This window comes from Rhinolophus sinicus, linkage group LG03 (genome assembly GCF_036562045.2).
Source record: "Rhinolophus sinicus isolate RSC01 linkage group LG03, ASM3656204v1, whole genome shotgun sequence".
NCBI lineage: Eukaryota > Metazoa > Chordata > Mammalia > Chiroptera > Rhinolophidae > Rhinolophus > Rhinolophus sinicus.
In genome coordinates, this window is record NC_133753.1 from 103101224 (window position 1) to 103119676 (window position 18453).

The 18453-nt window shown below is 51.9% G+C and overlaps 1 protein-coding gene and 1 long non-coding RNA gene across 6 annotated transcripts in view; one reads left to right on the forward strand and one right to left on the reverse strand.

Annotated features, from left to right (window-relative positions):
* Positions 1–7681: 7681 nt before the first annotated feature.
* Positions 7682–18415, reverse strand: LOC109460000 (uncharacterized). Its single transcript, XR_002139471.2, has 3 exons — positions 18066–18415; positions 15516–15610; positions 7682–7964 (listed from the first exon to the last, which is right to left on the reverse strand). It is a non-coding gene; the product is annotated as an uncharacterized LOC109460000 (long non-coding RNA).
* Positions 17950–18453, forward strand: part of GTF2IRD1 (GTF2I repeat domain containing 1) — a 104056-nt gene continuing 103552 nt past the window's right edge. For 2 of the 5 annotated variants that reach the window (XM_074328435.1, XM_074328437.1), the window contains exon 1: positions 17950–18061. The gene's annotated coding sequence lies outside the window, so the exon portion shown is untranslated. The remainder of the gene's footprint in view (positions 18062–18453) is intronic. The other 3 variants (XM_074328432.1, XM_074328434.1, XM_074328433.1) reach the window with 3 other exon arrangements.

An 18453-nucleotide genomic window follows, 5' to 3' on the forward strand; every position in this document is an offset into this window, starting at 1 on the left:
AGGTTTTATCACTTGGCAAGGTCACACGGCTAGCAAGTAGCAGCCTGTGCTCTGATATCGTATATAATTATTATTATACATTTCCATGGACTGTATTCCCTATGCTGTACTCCACGTCCCATGACTATATATACAGAGGGTGTCAAAAACAAGTAGACACATTTTAAGAAAGGAAAACTGTATTAAAATTGTAATACTCAATATATGCTAATAACAAAAGATGAATACAAGTCACGTTTGACTTCTGCAATTACAAGAGGTGCTCAAAGTGGTTACTATCAGCGTCCAGACACTTCTGATCACGGCGAACTACTGCTTGAGCAACGCTGACCTGTGTCCACTTGTGTACATTTTTTTGGCACCCTTGGTATATATATATTTAATTATAGTTGGCTCTCCTTTTATTTTTTTTAACAGCTTTCTTGAGATGTAACTCACATACCATATAATTCACCCATTTAAAGTGCATAATTCAAAGGTTTTTCGTGTAGTCACAGAGTTGTACAAACACCATCACAATCAATTTTAGGGCATTTTCATCACCCTGAAAAGAAACTCTGCCCTATAGCCATCACCCACCACCTGCCCCCCTACCCTCCACCCCATCCCTCCACTGACCCCAAGAACTGTTCTGTTTATCTGATAATGGTGTGCTTTTATCTATTACATAAAAACTGATCATGTTTCCCTCTGTGTATCAGTTGCCGAGAATTTCAGAGGAAAATGTGTGGCCCATCTCTGACAACTATGTGTGCCCTCACCTACGATTTCATCTTATTTTCTTGCCCTTATTTTTCCTAATTTCCTAACTCGTTTTCTTTTTGTTTTATTTTATCTTTGCATATATAATTTGAAAACCCCACAACAGGATTTGATTGGAGTGTCATTGAATTTACAGATTGATTTAAGGGAGAGTTATCTTCCCATCTGTGAGCATGGTATATCTTTGTGTTTAGCTAAGTGTTTTAAATTTTTCCATCTCTAAGTTAATTTCATGATGTTATCTATAAAGGTCTTGAATAGCTTTTACTAAATGTATTCCAAAATACCTTCTGTTTTGTTTTGGACTATTCAATAAACGATGGCTAGGACAATTAGCTGTCCATATGGAAAAAGGATAAAATTAGATTCCCACCTCCCACATAAGCAAAAATCAATTCCAGATGAATTAAAGAACTACATGGGAAAAGCAAAGTTGTGAAACTTTTAAAAGAGAATGTACACATAGGATAGGGACATGTATTACATTGGAAAAACCCAAAGCCATTATGGCTTAAGTAAGCTCTTTTATTTATGATCATTTCTGTCTCCGGTGTAATCACTCTAGAAGTAGGCAACAAAACCAAACCAAAACAAAACTACTATGACTGACTCACAGTCATATCATGCAATAGGCTTTTGACTTTGTGGCCTGCCATACTCAGCATGTTGCTTCCAAACTGATATCACCTCCAAGTCTAAGATGACTGCTGGAGCTCCAACCATCACGTTTACCTTCCAGATGGCATAATGAGGAACGTAAAGGAGGGAAATGTCTTAGAAGTTCCACAAAACATTTTCATTCACATTTCATTGGCCAGATGTCAGTCTAATGGCCACACTCAGCTGGAAAGGAGACTGGGACACGTAGTCTTGTAACTGGGTGCTATTATGTCCACCTAAAAACTGGAATTTTGTTACTAAGGAAGAACAGAATGGATATTAGACATCACCAACAGAATCGGTCATAGAAAGTTTTTCTGAAACAAGATGCAAAAAGCACAAATCTTTAAGAAAAATATTGACAAATGTTACTAAATTAAAATATAAAATTCCTGATAAATAAATTATGTGAATTCTCTTACTAACTAAATATTGGAAACAAAATGAAAGATAAACATTAGTTTGGGAAAAGATTTGCCGTGCATATAACTGACAAAGGATTGGGATCTAGCATATATAAAGAATTCCTACAAATCAATTTTAAAAAGATAAAAACCCAGTACGTGAAACTTACCTGCATGCACCCAACAGAGACCAGAAAGGTTTGGTCTGGGCAGGTGTGCCAGACAAACCAGTCATATTAACACTGGGCTTCAGCGTGCACAACGGGAGACTGAAGCGGTGACCTGAAAGACCAAGCCCCTGCAACGAAACGATGTCACTTCATAATGCACAGGGTGACCCCCCACTGACATGAGTGTTGTATGTACATGGTTAAAAGTGGCTTTAAGTCCCTCTGAAACGAGGTGCAATTCAGATAACAGAACAAATGAAAGGATAAAGGTGCCACTGTTTCCCACAGACCCTTACATTCCGGGCGTCTCAACCTCTACAGCTGCAAACAATTCCCTTCCCCATGGCTCCTGCAGCTCTGCCCTCTTGGTGGCTCCCCCCATCTTGTCTGCAATACCTCTTCCCCTTCTTGACCAGAGAAATGGGAAATCCTGGCTGTCTTCTCTTGGATTCCCCAACGATTTAGGTGCAAGTGATTGGGAGGTGACACTCGGATGCCAGTGAAGAATGTGTTAGCGAGCAGGTAACCTCTAGGGCTCCATGTTGCTATGGACCCTCTGAGAGCTGGGGACAACATGCCTCAGGATCGTCCCACTGAGTGAGGGCTGCTGGGGGGGGGGGGTCAGTCACCAGCTCCTGCCCCTCAATGGTTGAGGGTCCCCCAGGGTGTTCACACACTCACCTGGGGCCAGACATTGCCCTCAGAGAGAGTTATGGGAAGCTGTTGGCAGGAGACTCCAGATTGGCCAAGGGCATATGGGAAGGATACCAACAGTCTCAGCCAGGTGGGTAAAAGTGCCATGCCCCCTCCAACATTACAAGTGAGGTCCCCCCAACTCCAAGAGCGCTATCTCTTCCCTTTCCTGCCTTCTCTCCCACATTCAGGTCGAGCTGGACAGCTAACATTATTCTTGATCTTTCCTGCGCTGTCACCTGTCTCCTCGGTTGTGCTCAGGCTTTTGCCTCCTCCTGGCCTGGCCTCAGCTTCGTAGGTGCGGGTCAGACACTCAGACACTGGTGTCTCTCCCACCATGGCCTGCTACTTACTCTGCTCAGAGCATCCATCTAACTAACTGGTATTTATTCCTAGATGTGTCTGTTTCCCCAACTAAATTTAAGTTCTGAGAGGATGAGGTTGGTCCCATCTGCCTCCTCTGTGGATCCCAGGGTTTATCACTGTGCCCTGCACACAGCGACACTCCATAAAAACCTCATTCTCCAGACGAGGAGACACGGACCTGAGAAGCAAAGTGACCTAAATCCCCAAATGCTTTACTGAGTCCCAACAGTAAACTTAGCCCTACGGGGTAGGACTTGTTGGCCAAAAAGAGGAGATAATTTGGGCCCTGCCTTTGGCGTACATTCAGTCCAGCTGAGGAAAGGGGGACCCTTGTGGGCACCATTCACACATCCAGCGCACGTGGAGTGTCCTGCCAATTGTTGGAAATGCAGGCAGCCAGGGACTGCCAGCCCTGTTTGCTAAGCCACATATGGGTCTAGGAGGCAAGAAAACTAGGAATGAAGGGGATTCCATCCCTGTCCTCAGAGAAGCCCTGTCCAGCAAGGAGACCAGAGCACCCTGGGAGAAGAGGACCACCTGAGGGGATCAGGTGATGGTGCGCAACATGGACAGTAAGGGACAAAGTAGCTCAGAGAAGCAAGTGATCTGGGAAGACTTCATGAGGGAGGCAAATTGGGGCTGAAACCGGAGGAACAAAACAGGGTTTCCTGGCTGCCCCAGCCCTCAGGGACTGTGCCTCTGGCTTGCCTCACTTTTCCTTTCATCATTTTGCAGTGGAGGTTTGGTCTCTCCAAATACCCTGGGAGTTCATAGAGCTCAGGAGACCCTACTGGGTGAGATGAAAGGACTTGGTCGAATTCCAACACCAAAGCCCTGAGTGACCTCGGGCAAATCCCTCTGTTTCTCTGGGTCTCAGTTTCTTCATCTGTTAAATGGGTTCATCCTCACAAGTTTGCCAGGGGAAAAGGAGACCATGCATGGTTTCTGAGCCAGGAGTGGGCAGAGCCCCTTAGAGATCATGCCACCAGCCCCTTCATTTCACAAATGGGGAAACTGAGGCACAGAGAGGCCAAGGGCCTGCCCAAGCACACTTAGTCAAGCTCAACAAGTCCTTGTCTGGGACTTGGCTTTCAGGACGAGGGTAGTATGTTCCTCTCCTGAGAAGCCGAGTCCCTCCAGAGTGACGGGGTCCCTACTTGGGGGTGTGTGCTGTCTTAATTGGCATCTTGAAAATGTTAATTGAGGCAAATTATGCAAAGGAGCCCAGACTGGAGATGCTCATTTGAATCTCAACAAGATGCTACATTAAAAATAGCAGGAGGAAGGAGGTAAGTTTAAGAGTAGAGGGAGGCTGCCAGGCCAGATGCCCTGAGAAGGTCCAGGTTCCTGGGCCTCTGGTGGGGAGACCAGGCCTCAGAGCCTGGTCGTCAACTGTGGCTTTAATAACCAGGCATCCCCGCTGCAGTTCTACTCCCACCAGTGCCTGCCACACACTGGACAGCCAAGCAGTGACTAACAACCAGGCATGACCATGTCACTCTTCTGTATGCAACCTGCCGAGGTTGCCCGTTGCCATCAGGACAAAGCTAAACTCAGTCCTGTGCTCAGGCCTGTCCTGCCTGGACCCTCAGCCTCCTGTCCCACCATGTCCCCAGCACTCCCCATTTCTCTAGCCAAGGGAGCGCCCATTCTCATCACGCCATCCTCACCCCGTCTCTGAGCCTTTGCACAGGCCACTCCTAGAACAGCACCGTCTTCTTTCCCACCAGGAGAGCTACGTCAGATTTCAGGCATCAGCTCAAAGGCACCTTCCCAGCTCCTTCAGGCCAAGCTGGCTGTTTCCAGCTCTGCTCTTCCAGAGACTTCTGTAGCACCTGCTCTTGGGATCAATGTGTCTGTGGGTCTGGCCACCCTGGGCTTCATGCTCCCCGAGGTCGGAGGCCACATCTGGGTATCCCCTGGGCTCTGCCCGACCCAGAACTGGCTCCCTGTCCTGCACAGGGAAGGTTTGGGGTGTATGTCGGGAAATGACCAAGGGCCGCCTCCCTGTGCCCTGCCTTGCACCCCTCCCTCCAGATGTAGCTGAACAGGCCTGGGCGACTCTGGGCCCCCACCCCAGCCTGTCCTCAAGGACAGAAGGGGGAGGGAGGGGAGTGAGGAGGCCTGGTTATTAATTAAAAAGCAAGTCATGTGCAGGTCCTGCTTCATTCCAATAAAAACCGTCAAGGGTATTAATTACCAGATCTGGTGATAGACATGGGGTAGGTTTACTCAGCCTGGGTACGGAGCCTGGTGGTCAGAATGTCAATGAGCACCCAGCCTCTGAGGCTCAGTCTCGGCTGAACAGGGGCTGAGAGGTGAGGGCACCTGGCGTGATGACCGATAATAAATAGAACACCACCACCCGTTACCTCCTGCCCAGCAGTGACAGAGTACTAGGCAGGGGCCACGTGACCACCTTTTTCACGTGACTTCTGTCATCTCACTCCCAATATCCTCTTGAGACTGGTCCTATTTTTATCCCCATTTTGCAGCTGGGGACATTTGGGAGCAGAGAGGTTTTATCCCTTGGCAAGGTCACACGGCTAGCAAGTAGCAGCCTGTGCTCTTAATCAGGGAGCCAAGGACCTAGACGTGCTGGCTGGCGTCATCAAAGCAGCCCTTCATGACAGGCGGGGAAACCGTGGCAGGAGAGGGCATCACCTGCCAAAATCATACTTCACATTGGTGGAACATAAATCATGTCTCCTCCTCACCAGCTAAGTGTGTGTGTTAGGACAGGGTGTGAGGCCCCAGATGAGCCAGGGTTTGGGGGCTGAGGCCACCTGCTCCTGCCTCCCTCCTCACCTCCTCACCGCCTCCCCTCCTCCGTCTGCCAAACTCTCAGCAGCCCAGCTGGGCTGAACCAACCCAGTACTTCTCTGTGTCAGCCCCGGAAAGCGGTCTCAGCCCAGCATTAGTCCCAGTGGAATTAAAATAGGCCTGACCTAAATACGAACACAGTGCCAGCGCTGAAAATACGGCTGTGCCAGCAGAAATGCTGACTGGGAAGGAAACCAGTGCACTGTGGGATGAACAACCCCCACCTGGGAAGGGGGCCAGGCTGCCCCAGGCCCGGGGCCAGTGAAGTCTGTGGGACTGAACACTGACAGTTCACTAAAATGTCCCCAAGTGTGGCAAAGAGGTGGATGAGAGAGGACAACTGCCCCCCCACCCCCGGTCCCCCACCAGCCTGGCCAATGGCAAGCTCTTAGAGCAAGTCAGGGAGCCCGTGGCATCGCTGCTGTCTGAGACTCACAGAGGGGAGCTAGCCACCCAAGGCCGCACAACTCCTGAGTGGCAGGGGTGGGGAGAAAGGTTTCTGGTTTCTAGTTTCTGGGAGAGAGGAGTGAGTGGGGGATAGCAAATGGGCTCTGAAGCTGAAACTTGGGCCCATGACCCAGGGAGACCATGCTGGGGGCAATGGCTTTGACTGGCCTTCGGTGGAGTGGGGAGGGAGGCAAGCCTGAGCTTGGCCCCTAGGATTCTGGCAGAAAAAAGCAACAGCGCTGCGGGTCGATGTGCAAACAGGCAATGAGCGAACTGCTCTCGCTGGCAGGGGCAGCTTCTTGGGCCACACAAGGTCCTGTGCTCAGGGTTCCACGCTTGGTTTAATGCTCTGCAGTTGCCATCTTGAAATTCTTAATCATTTTATCTTTGAATGTGTGTTCTGTAAGTGAATCCAACGTGACAGCGAGCAGGAGCAGGACCAGGGCAGGTACTCAGGACATGTTTGTCCCTTCCGTGCCGTCATATTCACATACAGCGTTGGTGAGGCCCCATGGGCAGGGAATTTCGGTGGACCCAGGATGGGCAGTTCAGTAAGACTCAAGCAAATACAAGGTAAGTATCTCATATCAAGGAACCACTGGGGGCCGTGAGAGGCCCTGCTTTCTCTTCAAACCAAACCTTGCTCCAAATGCAGAAGGAAGGCAATGGCTTTCTAAGAAACACAGAGAACCAAGGCACCCCACCATATCCTTTCTTACTTGTTACTTCCCCGTATTAGCCAAAATGATGACACTGAAGGAAAAGGAAAGATAGGGCAACTCATAGTTTCTTTTCCTTTTAGTCCTTCCTCACATATCATAAGCCAAAGGCGGAGGGATAGTTGTGTATCAAGAAGTGAAATAAAAACAGTCGAGTTACTTGTGTGCAGTGTTTCCACTGTTGGGGTGAGAATGAAATATATATATGCACATACAAGCCACAATATGAATTGTGTAAATTTGGTGATTCTACATACAAGTTAAATGTTCTTATAGCTGCATTCAAGACTGGCATTGAACTACATAAAAATGAATGGTAAAGAATGAGATGTCGGGGCGGCCGGTTAGCTCAGTTGGTTAGAACACGGTGCTCTTAACAACAAGGTTGCTGGTTCGATCCCCACATGGGCCACTGTGAGCTGCGCCCTCCACAACTAGACTGAAACAACTACTTGACTTGGAGATGATGGGTCCTGGAAAAACACACTTAAAATAAATAAAAGTTAAAAAAAAAAAGAGATGTCAAAATGTGAATAATTGAAATTTTTAATTTTTCTGTACTTAGAATGACATCAAATAGCAAATTAAAAAACAAACAAAACACCACGAGAAGTCAAAAGAGAGACCACAGAAGGAAAACGTTTTATGTTTTAGTACTTTTAAGGACACATTTTTCCTGCTTCTTGAACAGTGTACCCCACGTTTTTGTTCTGGAGTTATATAGCTGGCCCCAGCCCTGGGGCTGAACCATTCAGGGACCAGGCAGGAGAAGCGTGTCTCGTGTGGTATTTTCTTCTTTTCCCAGTTCTCTGCAAAGCAGATTGAGCAGGGGTACTGGGGGCCTGCAGGGGCCCAGCCAGGCGGCTGACCAGCCTGAGATTAGAGACTCCTTCCTGGAGGTGGAGACAAGAGAGCTGGGCCTGGAGAAGGGAACAGAATGTTGGCAGACAAGGGGGCTTTGAGGACACCTGGTGGTCATCTGTCCAGGAACCTTAGGGTTCTCCGAGTGCCGGGCTGGCCCTGGCAAGTGTGACCACCTGAGCAGCAGTTCCAGGAGGCCTTTGGCACCGGCCCCAAAGGAGCCAGAGCAGGAGAGGGTGGAAGACCATGCCTCAGAGAGGGGGTCCTCAGTGCTCCCGGTCCAGGCCCTAGACAGGCCCCTACCCCCTCATTCAATGAACACACATCTACTGAGCTTCTTCTTGCAGTGCTCTGGGTACAGGACATAGAGCAGAGAACAAGACAGGCCAGAGCCCTGGCCTGTGGGGGACAGCTAACTGGAAATGACCAGGAGCTTAGGGAGAGACGATCTCGGCCATCATGGGGGACAGGAAGTTCCAGGTTCAGCGGGGTTTGAGATAGGTTGGGCCTGGACAAACTGTTTCTCCGAGCTGGACAGTGCTGTCAGGGAGCCTGGGCAGGAGGCTAAGATGTCCAGAAGTGTTAAAGGGCACCTCTCAGGAGAGCCCAGTGGGCAGGGGGCTAGCGGCCTTGAGCGGGTGGGCTCTGAACAAATTAGAAAGTGGCTCTGCTCTGGGCAGATGCTGTGCTGGGGTCCTAGGGGTGATGGGCTGCCTGTGGAGGCAATCCCGTGCCACAGGCCTGGTGAGCTCAGTGTGGCCTGCACTTCAGCCTGGCTCACCCGCCCACAGCCTGCCAGACCACTGAAGCCTCGCATGGCCGGTCTAGATGTCCAGTGTGTCTGTGTTCTCAGGTGTCTGGCCCACCACCCCACTAGGGTCCCTCAGGCTACAGTGGGATGGGGCCCAGGCCAGGGAGTAGGGGCCTCGCAGCTAATGCCCTGGATCCTTCTACATGCCACACACCATTCTGATCCTTTAGCACTCAGGAACTCACTTCGTTCTCATGGCACCTCCTCCAGGTGGGCAAACTCCTCATCCCATGTGATCAGTGAGGTCACTGATGCACAGAGAGATGAGGTTATTTGCCCAAAGACACACAGTTAGAAAGGGCTTAGCTAGAATTTGTATTCTTAACCAGTGGGCCAATGAGCTTTCTCTTTATCTCTGGGTTCCCTTTGGTTCTGGTTAGCTGGCCCCTTTTAGACCATTTAGAATGAAGATGAGATAAATTTATCAAAATGTTAGCTCAAGTCCTCATGTTTTATTAAAACAATTGCAAAAACTGCCATTACTTTTGCACCAGCCTAACACAAATGAATGAACTGAGGTGCAGAGAGAAGGGACTTGCCTGCACTTGCTCAGCAATGCCTGCCTCCCTGCTCCGGAGGGGACCAAACAGTCCCGTTCTGTCACCTGAATGCCCTCGGAGATCTCAAAGGGTCCCAGCCTTCAGTCTTGGGGGACATGACAGGCGAGGGCCTCAGTGATTGGGCGGTTTGTACCAAGAGGCAGAAGAGGGCTGAAATCCAGCCCAAACTCAGCTCCCTGGTGCAGGGTGGGGCCCTGGGATGGGACCTGCGGTTATGGGGCTTTGGAAAGGACGTGCAGAGGGTGAGCCCCTGGCTCCTTGCATCGGTATACTGCACCCCTTTGTCACCCGGGGAACAAGGACACACGCTTTGCCCATCTCCTTGGGGACCTGAGCTGAGAGTTAGTTGAATGTATTCTCCTACATTTTCCACCTGGGTTACTTTCCCCTCTCCTCCCTCATCTCAGCAGCCCAGTTGAAGGTGCAGCTCCCACCCACCCCTGACCACTTGACAACCCCTCTTGAACTTCAAATGGACAGTTTGCAATTTGCCCTCTTGCTATTGAAACCAAGGTCATTTTCTGTGACCTTGGTCCAGAGCACTAATCTTTTTAAGATCAATGTTGATTTAACTAAATCAACATCCCTCTGGGAGGCCCACCCTGGAGTTCCGGGCACACGGAGGTGCGGAGGCCTTCCTGTGTGACATGCTTCTCTGGAGATGTGTGGGGGCGGGTCGGGGAGGGGGCTTCAGGGCATCTTCCAGGTGATGGGGACAGCGGAGTGGTGTCTCTTATTTTTTCAGGCCACAATAGTGCCTGTTAAGGGTGTATCAGCCTGATTCTAGCAAGGAGCTGAGGCTTTCTCTGGGCCTGATCAGCTTCCCAGTTCATGGAGGTTGTACCAACTGCCCAGAACCCAACAACTCCCAAGGACCACAGTCACGTGGGATGTTGGGGGCTGGTCTGTCCCCAGGGCCAGGACAGGGAAAGTAGGCAGAGAGGGGCTTCAGGCCCTCTCTGGGCTCTGCCCAGTTAGCCAAGCTCATGGGTCTCTGGCCCCACCATTCAGCAGCCCCAGGTGAGGGGACAGAAAGAGGCCATCTGTGAGCTTTCCAGGGCTCTGAGGAGTCTGGGCCCACTGCCTCCATGAGCACCAGCATTCTCTGCTCATTTATTTATTTTCAGAGCAGGCAAGTGGATTTGAAACGCTCCTTCTGAATGTTTAGCCCAGGGGGGAACGTCAGGCTTATGAATAATGCAGCACATCAGGGACTAGGGCTTGGCTGGCTCGTCCTGTCCGGGAGGCTCCAAGTCACCACAAATGGGCCCTGGACAAATCCTGCCCTGCCACTTGCTGCTCTGTGCAGTTGGGCAAGACTCTCTGAGCCTCAGAGTCCCCAGACAGAACATGGGGCTGCTGAGCTTCTCCTCATTGCTGCCTTGGCCCTCCCCTGGGGCACTGCTGTCCTTGCTCACGGCCTCATAGACTATCAGAGCCCACCAGCCTTTTCTAAACACGGACCCCATAACAGCAGAGACTGACGGGGATTCCAGGCTGTTGGGGGGCACAGGTGGAGTGAGTGGGGCTGTTGGGTGGCAGCAGCGGGCACGTCTCACCCCGTCCTTGGAGCATCTGGGTGGGCTCTCTTAAAGGGACTGTTTTTACATAGGCAGGTTGCAGTCCTTGCTCCTAGCCTAGGCCTCCAGCCTCACTTCTCCTGGGCAGAAAGGGGGTCTCTGGATGCCAGGAATGTCCTGCCTCCCAGGACCTGTGCCTACAGCAGTGGTGCTGTCCTGCTCCTTAGCCCTCTGCCAAGACCCCTCAGACCACCTCTGAGCTCCTGGGGCACTAAGTCACCAGTGAAATCCAACTCAGGTGTGGAAGAACCATCCTCTCTAGGCTGCCTCACCTCCCCGTGGAAGTCACACCACAGCTCTAGAGTGCCCTCTGTTGGTGGGGCGACAGATGATGTGCCCCACAGCCCTCAGGCATCTAAGTGGCTACTGCCTAGGCTGCAGCAGGGATGGTTTCAGTTAGACATGGGGAGGATTGTTGGGTGTTAAAATGGATGAGCAAATGGTCAATCAGCGAGTTGTCTGCAGAGGAGTGGGTGGCTTGGCGGGAAGCAGGGGAGGGACATGCAACCCTGTGGCACTCCTATTCCCCACGCGTCCCTCAAGCTCTGGGAGGCAGTGACCTCATGCTACTCTCTATCATAATATTTACCAACAGCACTGCAATTGAGCCAGGCAGCTTGGCAATTATAATCATGTTATCATTATTGCTGATAATTCTGATCATAAGCATAAATTATAAACAGAAGCGGGGCACAGTCGGTGGGAGCAGAGGCAGGAAAACCTCTGGGAGGGTGTGTGGGGGGTGAGACTGGCTCCCTCCCCACTCACTCGATCCCACCCCCTTCTGTTTCTAGCCAAGGCCAAGTGTCCTCTCCAGAGGTTGGCCCAGGGATACTGGGGGCTCCGGGTGGCATTTCCCTGCCAGAGTCCCAGAGCGGTCCTGGCCACCTCACACAGAGCCCCACTATGCCTCACAGAAACTATTAAGGCACAATTATTACAGAGACAGTCATTCCAAATTGATCTTTCAGTTACTCCACAGCTGCAACCATGGAGACGGCCCTAGCTCAATTACATGCCTCTCGCTGTTCTTGAAAGATTCCAGCGGACAGAATCAGAGGAAGAGACAGAGAGCAGAGACGACGGAGACAGAGGCACACGGAGAGAGAGAGAGAGAGATGCAGAGAGCAATGGACACAGAGACCCCCAGAGACAGAGTCCCAGAGGCAGAGACAAATAGACCTGAGTGAGATAGCTGAGAGAGATAAAGGCTGAGAGAGAGAGAAAGAAAGAGAGAAATGACAGCGAGATCACAGGAAAGACAGAGCTGATTTAGACAGAGACAGAGACAATCGAGAGAGACAGCTGGGATCAGACACGGAGAGAGTATGGGAGGGGAGACAGAGGCCAAGCCACAAACAAGGACATAGAAACAGACCCACGCACACATTGTACTGGAACTACCTAAAAAGAGCAACAAACAGATGGAGAGAAATAGAGACCAACAAGTCACCTGAAAGCAGACAGATGATGTCCATTTTCTTTCCTTCATTCATTCAGCAAATGTTTGTAGAACTCTACTGTGTGCCCGGCTGGACACTGGGGTTGCCGAGGTGCACAAGCTCCCCCAACCCGCCCCCAACTTCTGCCCTCACATGAGCTTAGAATGTAATCAGTTAGACAGGGATGAAATAATCTCTCACCCCATGTAAAGTTTTGAACAGGCCAGGTGCTCTCTGAGGGCCTGGGTGGGGTGGGTGGCCCGGTCAGTGCACTCAGGAAGGCTGAGATCTGCAGCACAAGCTGCGCTTGGGGGGCAGGCAGGTTTAGGACTGTGCATGCAAAGGCGCCATGCAAAGGCCTCCCTGATGCAAAAGCAAGGACTTGGTTCCAAGGCCTGGGCCAGACCTTCCCTTGGAGGGGGTGGGGGCTAGAAAAGGCTGGTGGGGAAAAAAGGGAGATCTGTGTGATGTCTTCTCCTGGGGTGGGGAGTGGGGGTGCAGCAGGGTCTTGGGTTCCCAGATAATCCTGGGGTGGGAGAGAACTATTTTAGCACGTGCTGGGGCCCTGAACCAGTGGGTCTTTGGCATGGAGGCTGGAGGGGGCTGTCCAGTTGGTTCACCATTCCCAGGGGCCTCTGCAATCCCCATTCCCTCCTCAGGCTGAGTCGTGTGCCCCTTCCGGCTCCAGGGCCCAGGGCCCCTTCATTGCTGTACATATAACTGCTGGCCCAGAGTTCCCAGCAACAGGGACACAGTGTACATGACGCCTGGGGCAGAGGTGCACTTTGGCATGGAATCAGGGCCCTACCTCCTCAGGGCTAGTCTGGCAGCCTGTGACAGAGGAGCCAGCCTTGAGTGCCCTGTGGCATAAGGGAGGTGGCTGTGGGCCGGTGCCGCATGGCTGTGTGGTTAGACCACAGATGCCAGAGCTCAAATGGCTCTGAGAGCATGAAGCTCAATACTCCTGAATTGGCATGTGAGTCACAAAGAGCTGGGGACTCTGTACAAATGCAAAGTCCCAGACCTCTGTACCCCTCACGTCTGAGCCAATGCACCTCCTAGAAGGATCTGGACCTGTGCGTTTAACAAGCATACAAGTGAGAAAACTGAGGCCCAGGTCCCCCAAGGTCAACAGCTGGGCTGAGATGGAAGATGCTCTCACATGACCCCCAGTTCCAGCTCGTCCACTTGCCACATCCGATCCCTATCTGTGTGCCAAGCTCTAGGCTGGGGCTGAACTCACTGTAGGCCTTGGGCTGTAACACAACCTCTTCTGCAGGTGAGAAAACTGAGGCTCAGAGAAGAAACCACCCTAAAGATGCAGCTGAGTTTCAGCTTCTTGCCGTGCTAGACTTCTAGCAGGTAGAGGGTGCCTGGCTGTTTGGTGTCCCCTCTCCGCCCAGCCCTCCACTGAGACACACACCAAGCAGAAGTCCCCCCATAGCTCTCCAACAGACCTTGTTTTTCTGAGTGTCTGGGGAAGTTGCTTTGAAGTGCTTTTCCCTTCTTTTTCCTTTTTTGGCCCTGAAGTTGTCCTAAATCTTCACTGATTTATAACTAAATTTGCTTAGCAGAGCAGCTGCCTGGTGTTTGCTAGAAAATAAAGCCTGCTGGTTCCTGCTGTGGTTGGGAGGCTATGGTGGGGGGGAGAGGGGAGGTGCTGGGCCCAGGTAAGAGGCTGGAGGTGCTGGGACCTGGAAAGCAGGGGTCCCTTGTGGGGGGCTACATAAGAGGCAATGCCTTTGTCCCCCCTGTCCCAGGCCCTCCCAGCTAGGGGTCAGGGAGGCCTCACCGCAGCCTCAGTAATACCCGCTTCTGGACAGCATGTTAGACATGACCTCAGGCACCTATCTGAGCCTATTTCTTCCATAGAAGGGGCCTGATGTGAAACGTTAAGCACCACACCTGGCTTAGAGTAAGGAGTCAATAAATGTCAGTTATTGTTATTAGTCATATTCATAAGGGCGGCTCCAGGACCCTCACTCCTGCTCCCACCCAGTGCAGCACCATGTGCACCTCTTATATCTGAGCTTCTATATGAGAATCAACTGGAAAAAGGCTCTGTGGCTTAAAAAGAGTTGGAAAACTATCCCCCAGACCTGCATGATCCAATAAGTAGCCACGAGTCACATAATAAAGTCTGTTTCATCCAAATTGAGATGTGCTGCAAGTGTGAAACAAACACTGGATTTCGAAGACTTAGTGTAAGGAAAAGAATGTAAGGTATCTTAATTTTTTAAAATATTACACGTTGAAATGAGCACATTTTGGATAGGTTGAGTTAAATAAAATACGTTATTAAAATTAATTTCACCTGTTTCTTTTTAATTTTTTAATGTGGCTACAAGGAAATTTAAAATTTCCTCTGTGGCGTGCATTTGTGGGTCACTTATTTCTTTTGGCCAGCAGTCCCCTCAACTACTCACCAGGGCCAAGCCGAGTGCCTGCGAGGCTGGCTGCAGACCTGCCCACATCTGAAAGGAAGACCTCCCTGCGTCCCAGTTGTCCCGCTCCAGTTTGCCAGGGTGCCTAAAATCCCAACACTAGGGCTTTATTTTGGGGGTTCTGGAAGGTTTGGAGGACTCTAAGCGGTCACTCTGCTGATCAAAGACCTCAGTGAAGGAAATGGTTTGTCCTCAGCAGCCTAGATAAGCCATGGAGACAAAGGTCCAGGAGAACAGAGCCCAGACGGATGAAAGGAGATGCCAGGAGGCCTGGGGTGGCCCTTCGTAGGGAAAGGGGGCTGGAGATTTAAGTCACAGATTCTGGGGCCCCCAAACAAGCCCATCCCCTACACTTTGCCCCTGTGCAGCCCACACGACACCTACGCGCCCTGGCCGGTAGAGACAGTTAACATGGAGGCTACCACCTATGGCCACCTCGTCTGCCCTTGTCTCATGGATCCTGCATGCTATGCTGTCTTTGAAAGCATACTTCCAAATATCGAATTTTATTTTCCCTTTGGTTTCTATGATGGAATAAGAGATATGCCGCTCTGAAAATAAATATGGGTAGTTGATTCCAGAGCCATTCATCTCATTTTTAAAGGATAAATAGCAATTACCAGATAAAATCATATTGACGAAAATACAAGGAAAGCCATAGAGATGGTGAAAAGGAGTGGCAGGTGGGGTAAAGAGTCCTGAGGTCTACCCCAGCCGCTCACCCTGAGCTCCTGCAGGCAGTCTTTCACCTCTCAGTACAGCAGTGCACTTACCCAAAAGATGAGGGTGTCGGGTTCACTGTCCTCATCGTTAGTCCCTTGTGGTCACATACAGGGCATCACAGCTCCAGGCTCCCTCTGGGCTTGCCCTAATGTTCAGAGAAGGGTTACCTTGTTAGGGATGGCTGGGTTGTCTCTCTATTTCCTATCCCCATGGAGTCTTACCTTCAAGGAACAAAGAGCCAGAATTGGCCCAGAATCGTGGGAAAGGAAATGATACATGGAGGAGATCAGGGACCCAGGTCTGGGCCCAAACCGCAGGGGAGCAGGGGGTTGAGTCCATATGGACAGTTCTCCCTGGAACCCAGTTTGCTGGTCAGAGAACCTGGAACATACATGGCCAGGAAGAAGAGACCAGCTCCTTTTTCGGTCATTCCTGGGCTGATGGGGAAACAGGACGCCCCATTACATAATCATTCACTTCTGCAAATGACCCTACATTCTACATTCCCATCTGTGAAATGGGTACTGTTAGGCACACATGGTTAAGTGAACACGGGCATGGAAAGGACTTTGTAACAGGAGAAGTCCTGTGGCTTCAAGGCTGTTAAGAAGAAGGCAGCGAGAGGAGCCTCAGTTTCCACACCTGCATAGTAGGCGGGGACCTGGATTGGTGTGGGGCAGGATGTGGCAGGGCCAGTGCAAATGGGCTTCATAAGCCTGGCAGGAGAAATTCCTGAGGGTGAGGAGTAGCCACTTGCAAGTACTTCTCAACCAAACTCTCCTTGCAGCTGAGGGAGCAACTGCTGCCCATCCCAGAAGAACAGTTCAAGCAGACTCTGAGCCTGACGTCCCTAGATGAAGCAACAAATATACTCCAGGCACCACGCTAAACATTTTTGCTGTATTATATGTCATTTAATCCTCACAGCAATTTTATGAAGGACTATTTTAGCTCCATTTTACAGATGAGGAAGCTGAGGCCCAGAGAGGCCAATTGATTTGGCTGAGGACACACAGCCAGTGAATGTGGAGCCATTCGTTATACCCCAGTTACATGCGGCTGAACGGAGCCTAGACATGCCAAGCCAGGGCCTTCTGCTGTGCCACACTGCCCACAGTCTCTGCCTGGACAAGGTTCGGTCAGGCGGGCTGTTCCCACTGGGAAGACAGCCCAGAGGCAGGAGGGTGGAGGCATCCACCCCTGGTGCTCCACTTGTATTACTGCTGCTCTGGATTTTGCATGCAGAGGGCAGTACTGACCACACAGCAAGCCTCAGCTGTCTAGGCCTTTGGCTCCAGAGGCTTCTGGCACTCTGCCCCAGGATTTAGGGTCCAGGAAGCTTTCTGTCCAGAAACCAACAGCCTAGTCAGCCAGCTCTTTCTGAGACCAGCTTCCCCCGGCCAGGCCCACTGAGGCCATGCCTTACCATCAGCACCTCATGGGCAGGTACAGATGTGATGGAGGGACCACAGGACAATGGGCAAAATGAGGACTATAGAGCCAATCCCAACAGTGTCACTCACATGTTGTATGTCCCTAAGCAAGTCACTTCACCTCATTGTAAAACGAGGCCAATAGGACCCCTCTTCTAGGCTTAGTGTAAGAACAGCTATTTGATACACACTCTGCCCAGCACCTAGTAGACGCTTAACAAGGGAGCCCATCACCACTGTCATCCACCCTGGGGCCACGCTACAGTTGACTGAGAGGCTGCAGGAAGGGGGAAGTGGAGACTCAGAGAGATGAACTGCCTTGCCCTAGGTCACACAGTGGTGAAAGGAAGAGCCAGGAGGTGAACATGAACAGTCAGGCTCCCAGCCTTGGCTCTTCCCCTCGGCCATATTGCCATACCAAGGCCAGCACAGGGCGGGTGGGGATGTGGGTCTAAGGACCACACAACAAGGTGCCTCCTGGTGATGAGGGAGAACAGGAGGTACTCCAAGGGGGCAGGGGGGCGGCGCGGGATAGAGTGAGTGTACCTCATTCTTAATCCCCACTTCTCTGGTCAATACTCTCTGTGGGCAAGCCATCCAGGGGACACCAGAGCCCCTCTGGGCTCAGCCTTGGCCTGGGCATTGCCAACATGGCCTGCCAGGGAAAAGCGCAGTCTGGTAGGCTTGTGGGCTTGCCAGGAGGAGCCCTGGCCAGCCAAGGTTAGCCTTAACCAAGTGCCCACCATGTGTTCAACAGGGCCCCAGGGGGCTGGGGGGAGACCCTGCGGGTTTTGCTAGGACAGAGTAGATTCCCAATCCACATTTGGCTCTCTCCATCCAGGCCAGGAGCTCCCTGGGGTTGGGGCCTGCCTGGTTTGTGTCCCTCCCTGCAATGTCCGGCACAGCAAGGGCTTAGCACAGGGCTCAGGGCACTCCTTGTGCTGAGTTAACATGTATGGCCTTGGAGAGATGGGAAGTGTGCTTCCTGATTCCGAAGGACGCCTGGTATGGTGGGGGAAAGTGGTGGCAAAAACCTGGGTCAGGGGATCAGGAGGAGGGCTGCCCAGAGACAAGATGGGACCTGCGGTGTCCAACTGGATCTGCTGCGACCTTGGGCATGTCACTGCCTTCCTTCACATGCCAGGGGACAAAGGCTGAAAGAGGTACCTGGGCCACGCCACCGGAAGATAACCTGGGCAAGGCAGGAGTGACCAGCCGTGCTGACTTCAGTTTCCCCAGACGACGCGCGCCGGCCTACGGTCACTCCAGGCCCCGGTCTCTTCTCCTGGGATCCTCCCCGCGCCCGCTGAGTGACCTTGACCCTCCAGCCTGGTCTCTGAGCCCCGGCTTCCTAATCCGTCCGTGGCCAGCACTGAAGCTACGGAGGGGCCTCGCCGGGCAGCCAGGGGGCGCCGAGGTCGCAGCGCCCCTCCCGCAGGCCCCCTTAGTGGCGGGCGCTGGGGCGGCGCGAGCGCGCGCGCGGGGCGCGGGGCGGGGGCGCAGCACTCCCCCCGCGGTGCCCAGGCCAGGGCGCGGGGCGGGCCGGGCGGGCTAA